We start from the raw sequence: 7,945 nt of genomic DNA on the forward strand, positions 1-7,945 counted from the left end.
TAATCCCAGCACTTTGGGAGGCCGAGGCGAGTGGATTGCCTGAGTCCATGGGTTCGAGACTTGCAAGACCTCATCTCTACAATAAATCAAAAATTAGCCGGGAGCAATAGCACATGCCTGTAGTTCCGGCTACTTGGGAAGGTTGAGGCGGGAGAATCACCTGAGCCCAGCATGTCGAGGCTGCGGTGACTGGGAGCGTGCCACTGCTCTCCAGTCTGGGAGACAGAGAGAGACTCCAACTCAAAAAAAAAGAAGATCCTGCAAATCTACAAATGATCAGTCTGAAAGCACACAGCACAGCAGCTAGTAAATAGTAAGGGCTACATAAATGTTAGCTGTAATAGTAATGATGACGACAATAATAATTGAATACAAATCTTTAGACAAAATTCATCCAGCTCTCTTGTCACTTGTCTCCTTTTGTGTTCTGTAAGTGACAGCTAACAGTTGCCCCATTTTGTCCTTTAAAATGTTCTTGTGGCCGAGCTCGGTGACTCAGCCTGCAATTCCAGCACTTTGAGAGGCCAAGGTGAGTGGATTGCCTGAACCTGCGGGTTCAAGAACAGCCCGGGGAACTTGGTGAGACCTCATCTCTACAATAAAATAAAATAAAAATAGCCGGGCATGGTAGCGCATGGCTGTAGTTCCAGCTACTCAGAAGGCTGAGGCGGAAGTATCGCCGGAGCTCAGCAGATAAACGCTGGAGAGGCTGTGAGCGTGCGTGCCACTGCACTCCCACCTGGGAGAAGGAGTGAGACTCCAAATTAAAAAAAATAAAAAAATAAAATGTTCGTATGATAAATTAACCAGGCATGGTGGCACACGCCAGTAGTCCCAGCTACCAGGGAGGCTGAGGCAGGAGGATCACCTGAGCTCAGGAGGCCAAGGCTGCAGTGAGCCGTGATCATGCCACTTCACTCCAGCCTAGATGATAATAGTGACACCCCAACTACTCAAAAAAAGAAAAAAGTTATTGTAAGGAGAAAGGAAATTATTTCTCTACTAAACCTGAGGATCCTGAGAAAGTTAAAGGACTAAAAAGAATGAAGAGAGGGGAGAGGGAAGAGAACTCACCACCTCCAGAATCAGGGACCCTTGTCACTCACCAGGAGAGCTGGAGTCTCCAGGCTGGGAACACTCCCTTCCCTATGCAGAGAGATCAGGCATCAGGCAGGAGCATCAGGAGGGGCTAGGATGTGTGCCTGGAAAAAGTTCATATTTTATTCCAAAGACCAAAGAGAGAGCTGTCTCTGCCCCACAGGACTCCCTCCTAGCTGTCCCTATATTAAGCCAGCAAGCCACGCCCTGCCTGTCTGCACCTGATAAAGGAACAGAGCAGAGGAGGCTCCCTAAAAGTGAGCGAACTACTGAGCGCAATGACCTGTGTAGGGATCTTTGCCCCTTGGCTCCCTCTTCCTCCAGTGCTAACTGCCCATAAGAATTCCCTTATAAATGTCTTGATCCTATCACACCTTTTCTGAAAATCTTGTTCTCCTTTACTTTTCAAGTCAGGGCAAACAGGAAAACTGGGTTCAAAGACACCCACCAATTAGACACGTCTTTAACTCACTACCTTTATCTCCAGCTACACCCTGAGTGTGCTTTCTGACAAGCAAACTGTTTTACTGTTCTCCAACATGTGATAAATGCTTTCCCGCCTGTCTTGCTTTCATCATATCCATCACTGTATATTCCCAGTATCCATAATTGTATCCTTAACAACACATTTATATACTTTTATGTCCGTTGAACTTTATAAATAGAGAGCTCATTGTACATAATTCTCTGATTTTGTTTTTTCATTCAATTCTGAGTCTAGCAGACACCTGTGGCGGCTCACACCACGTCCCCTCAATCCATCCAATTTCAGTGTAGCAGAGACTTTCTTTCTTTTTTGGGGGAGGGGGTTGAAGTCTCATTCTGTTGCCCAGACTGGAGTGCAGTGGCACACTCACAGCCACCGCAGCCTCAACCTGCTGGGCTTAGGCAATCCTTCCGCCCCAACCTTCCAAGTAGCTGGAACTACAGGCATGCGACACCATGCCCTACTAATTTGTCAATTTATTATAGAGACGCGAGCTCACCAAGTTGCCCAGGCTGGTCTCGAACCCATGGGCTCAGACAATCCTCTCACCTCATCTTCCCAAAGTGCTGGTTTTATAGACGTGAGCCACTGCGCCAGGCCAGAGACTTTCATAAAGGCAATCTGCGAGTCACCGCACAGGCAACAGCATCTCTTGGCTATCTATCTTGGGGAGACGGGGTGGGGGGGGGGGTTCTTTACAAAGTCGTAGAAGGCTATTTAGCCTGTTGCAGCCCAGAAGTTTACCAAAGCGAATGCCCTGGGGACATCAACCAAAGGTGATGGGAGTCAATGGAAAATGCTCCAGCCTTAAACCTTCAGAGAACAGTTCTGAACTGTATTCTACTTGATTCCTCCATGGGATTGAGCACCCCAGTCCACAGTCATAAGTAGCTCAATAATGCACATTTTGTTGACTTTTCTTCCTTTTTTGGCTCACTCTCCACTTCTGTTTCTTGGGATCACCTTCTAAATAAACTTGTGTGACAAAGGGCTTTACTCTGTTTTGGAAGGGTACAAATTAAGACACTGAAATTCATCCAGGTTGCTTCATAGAGCTCTAGTACATTCAATCACTGCTGTGTAGTAGACTATTATATAAATATATCAACAGTTTGTCCAGTCCCTTGTTGATAGAAATGTGGGTTATTTTGAGCTTTTGCCTTTATAGACAGCGCTGCTCTGAGCATTCCTGGTAGGCTTTTTCTGGTTCACATGCGCAAGAGTTTCTCTACAATGTGTGGTCCATGAACCCTAGAAGTTCCTGAGACCCCACTAGCCACATTAAAAACTACCTTCAGGCTAGGTTCAGTGGCTCAGCCTGTAATCTCAGCACTTTGGGAGGCCGAGGCAAGTGGATTGCTTGAGCCTGCGGGTTTGAGACCCGCCTGGGCAACTTGACGAGATCCCATCTCTACAATAAATCAATTAGCTGTGCGTGGTAGCACACGCCTGCAGTTCCGGCTACTTGGAAGACTGAAGCGGAAGGATCGCCGGAGCCCAGCAGGTAGATGCGGGGGTGGCTGTGAGCATTCCACTGCACTCCAGTCTGGGCGACAGAGTGAGACTCCAACTCAAAAAAAATTAAAAATTAAAAAATAAAAACTACCTTTATAATAATACTAGCACGTTACTTGCCTTTTGTCACTGTATTGACATTTTCAAGGACATTGCAAAAACAATGATGGTTTAAAGGGCTGGCACAAATCAGAGTGACTCAAACTGCAGTAAAAGTTACTAATTGTACCAAATCTCAACTCTCAGATACACATCTTTTCGATATCCTGTGTGACAAAATGGGAAAGACACAGAAACAGTTCTGCTACATATCAAAGTATGATGGCTTTCCCAAGGAAAATAACTTAAGGTACTGAGTTGTGAGGTGAAGTATCACTTGGCTCAGGGAGCACTATTCTTACCAGAAAGTACAACTGGCAGACAAATTATGATTATTCAGCGATGGGTATTTGGCAGGTATTTTCTCCAAAACGAATGAAGTGCACATCTGTAACCTCAAGAAAACCAACTGACAGTGTTTGATGCCAAAGGGAAAACTCAATCTTTTGAGAAAAATTAAAAATTTGGAAACTTATATCTGTTATCAAGAGTCAGATAACATCCCAGTAGCATAATACTTTTCTGATGACATTGGTAGTGATATTAATGATTGTGATTTTTTGATGCTACATAATGAAATATATCAACATTTAGAAGATCTATGTAACTTGGTGAGCCAATAATTTCCAAATGACCGATGCATGTCATAACAAAATCATGCATAGATAAAAGATCCATTCAAAATGCAAGATAAACCAATGGACTTTACTGTAACAGAGTATTAAAAGTTTACTGCTCTAGTTTCAGATTTCTTGTTGCAACTAACCTTCATAAAACACTAGAACTTGTTCCTCCCATCTAGCCGTAATAGTTCTTCCATCCTTCCCTTTCTCCCACCCTTTCCAGCCTCTAGTAGAAAGAAACTACCACTTGTTGAGCCGGGCATAGTGGCTCTTGCCTATAATCCTAGCACTATGGGAAGCAAAGGCAAGAGAACTGCCTGAGGCCAGAGGTTCAAGACCAGCCTGAGCAATGTGGCAAGACCTTGTCTCCACAACAAATTAAAAAATTAGCTGGGCGTGGTGGCACGCTCCTGTAGTCCCAGCTAGCTGGAAAACTGAGTCTGAAGGATTGCCTGAGCCCAGCAGGTCAAGGCTGTGGTGGCCGTGAGCGTGCAAATGCAATCCAGCCTGAGTGACAGAGTGAGACTCTGATTCAAAAAAAGAAAAAGAAAGAAAGAATGATAGGAAAAAAAAAAAAAAAGAAATTACCACTTGTTGAGTTTTGGTGTGGTATCAAAAAAGAATATCCACAGTTATCTGAAAATGCTATTGAAGCCGGGCTCAGTGGCTCAGCCTATAATCCCACGCCTTTGGGAGGCTGAGGTGAGTGGATTGCCTAAGCCTGTGGGTTCAAGACCCACCTGGGCAACTTGGCGAGACCTCATCTCTACAATAAAAATCAAAAAATTAGCCGGGCGTGGTAGCATGTGCCTGTAGTTCCAGCTACTTGGAAGGCTGAGGCGGAATGACCGCCGGAGCCCAGCAGGTCGAGGCTGCGGTGGCCGGGAGTGGCCACTGCACTCCAGTCTGGTTGACAGAGTGAGACTGCAACTCAAAAAAAAAAAAAAAGACTATTGAAATGCTCCTTTCCCAATTACATGCACTTCAATCACACAACATACTGCAGCAGATTGAAAGATATGGCAGACATGAGAATACAGCTGTCTTCTATTAGTTCATCTAAAAAATTTACAGCCATAAAAAACATGGAATTCTGCCATTCGTGGCAACATGTTCTCACTCATATTTGGAAGCTGAAAACAGTTGATCTCATAGAAGTAAAAAGCAGAACAGAAGTCACTAGAGGCTGGAAAGGGTAGAGGAAAGGGATAGATGGGAAAGCTATTACAGCTAGACAAGAGGAACATGTTCTAGTGTCTTATAGCACTGTAGGATGACTATAGTTAACAATAATACATTATATATTTTCAAATAGCTAGAAGAGAGGATAGTAAATGTTCCCAACACAAAGAAATGATAAATGTTTGAAATGAGGGATATGCAGATTACCCTGATCTGATCATTATACATTGTATGTATTGAAACATCACTATGTACCCATAGGCAGTACAGTTTTTGTTTTTTTCTTTTGAGTTGGAGTCTTACTCTGTCGCCCAGGTTGGAGTGCAGTGGCATGCTCACGGTCACCCCAGCATTGACCTGCTGGTCTCCGGCAATCCTTCCACCTCAGCCTTACAAGCCAGAACTACAGAGGTGGGCTACCATGCCCAGTTAATTTTTTGATTTATTGTAGAGACGAGGTCTTGCCAAGTTGCCCAGGTTGGTCTCGAATCTTTGGGCTCAGGCAATTCTCTCACTTGGCCTCTCAAAGTGTTGGGATTACAGGTTTAAGCCACCATGCCCAGCCAAGTAGTACAATTATTATATGTTCATTTAAAATTAATTGTAAAAAAGATTTACAGAAATAGAAATCAATGCCACTTTTCTCACAAGTAATTTTGCTTCAAAAATAGTTGTTTTCATAAAAATACATTGTTTATGTCGACATGTAATGTGTATATCACTTCTATTTTCAAACGAAATAATAATTATATTTCATTTTCCTGAATTTTAATATCTAGTATGGCAAATTTCAAAAAAAAGTATAAACTGAAGCTCTGAGGTCCTCCCAAAAGCTTCCTTTTTTTTTTGAGTTAGAGTCTCACTCCATCGCCCAGGCTGGAGTGCAGTGGCACACTCACGGCTACCCCAGCGTCGACCTGCTGAGCTCTGGTGATCCTTCCGCCTCAGCCTTCCAAGTAGCTGGAACAACAGGTGAGCGCTACCACACCCGGTTAATTTTTTGTTTATTGTAGAGAGGAGATCTGCCAAGTTGCCTGGGTGGTCTCAAGCCTATGGGCTCAGCCAATCCACTCGTCTTGGCCTCCCAAAGTGCTGGGATTACAGGCTGAGCCACGGAGCCTGACCTGAGGTTCTCAGTAATTTTTAAGAATGTAAAGGGTTCCTGAAAATATATACCTAGAAGTGGTATTGCCAGGTTATACCACTTGATTTCAAATTGTTTTCCAAAGTGATTGTACTAATTTATAACTTTATTTTCTTAATTAGTATTTTTACTCCTTCCTCAAGAAGCACTTCATCAGATAACTTAAATCACATTATTAAATGAGTTTCTTTTCTTTTTTTTTTGAGTTGGAGTCTCACTCTGTCGCCCAGACTGAAGGGCAGTGGCACGCTCCCAGCCACTGCAGCCTCGACCTGTTGGGCTCCGGCGATCTTTCCGCCTCAGCCTTCCAAGTAGCTGGAACTACAGGCACGCACTACCACGCCCAGCTAGTTTTTGATTTATTGTAGAGATGAGGTCTTGCCAAGTTGCCCAAGCCGGTCTCGAACCCACGGGCTCAGGCAATCCACTCACCTCAGCCTCCCAAAGTCACAGGATTACAGGCTGTGCCACAGAGCCCGACTAAGTGAGTTTCTTCTCTGAAATTTTCTCTTTAGACTTCTTACCTTGTAAGTGAAAAAAATAGATAAAGACACAACTACAAATGAAAGGAGGTACCTATAGAAACCTAGAATAAACATAGTTTAGTGTAGTCTTTTTGCCTCAGCATAGCCATTTTTGCTTAGACTTTACCCTGACACACTTTGAATCTAGCACAGTTTAGACATAGGTAAGATAAATTTCCAATATGCAGGGTTTTAGGATGCTTTCAGACATCCCACTGCAGGCCAAGTTGGCAGCCTATGCAAGACCAGGACAGCCCAACAGCCCAATCATTCAATACATGGTTTAACATAATAATCTCTAAGAAACTTTCAGGTCCCTTAGCTGGCTGAAGCCATAGAAATGATCATAAGAGCACCTTTTTGCTAAGGCGTTTGTGGATTGTGACAGGTCTCTTGCAGGAAAAACCCCTTCCTTTGTCTCTTCCCATCTAGCCTATCACTTGAGGGCATGAGATGCTAATGTCTGGCCACATCAAGATCTAAGACTCATGAAAATACAATCAACATCAAAGACCCTCAGACCTAGACATTCCTTTTAGACCAAAACCCCCTACACCCCAAAGGTCCCTAAGTATACCCAGTCTTGGCCCTTTGAGGCTACACTTGCCTCTGAGTGTCAGTTCCCTTTCCAATCTGTGAAAGGTGAATAATACTTCTTTCTACTTTCCTCCTTGTTACAATCTTGCATTATTTCTGTGCCATCGGCATTGGCACAGGCACTGGCCCATCTCCCTTCACTGAACCCTTTCTTTTTTTTTTTGGAGTTGGAGTCTCACTCTGTCGCCCAGGTTGGAGTGCAGTGGCACACTCATGGCCACAACAGCCTTGACCTGCTGGGCTCTAGCAATCCTTTCGCCTCAGCCTTCTAAGTAGCTGGAACTATAGGCGCGAACTACCATGCCTGGCTAATTTTTTATTTACTGAAGAGATGAGGTCTCACCAAGTTGCCCGGCCTGGTCTTGAACCCAAGGGCTCAGGCAATCTATTCGCCTTGGCATCCCAAAGTGCTGGGATTACAGACTGAGCCACCTAGCCTGGCCACTGGACCCTTTCAATATCACTCATAATCTCAAAATCTAGTGATAACATTTTTGACCTATATGTTTCCTGACTTTTTCCCAAATTTTGGGCTGTGCTATATATAATAAATAAACTATATTTTTACTTGGGAATATTTATAATAGTTTCAATGTCAATAATTATTTCTTGATTTTGTCCTTGGCTTTTTTGGTTTGGGGGTTTTTGTTGTTGTTGTTGTTGTTTTTGGTTTGGT

Source organism: Carlito syrichta, unplaced genomic scaffold (assembly GCF_000164805.1).
Source record: "Carlito syrichta isolate Samal-C Ts95f unplaced genomic scaffold, Tarsius_syrichta-2.0.1 Scaffold315356, whole genome shotgun sequence".
Lineage (NCBI taxonomy): Eukaryota > Metazoa > Chordata > Mammalia > Primates > Tarsiidae > Carlito > Carlito syrichta.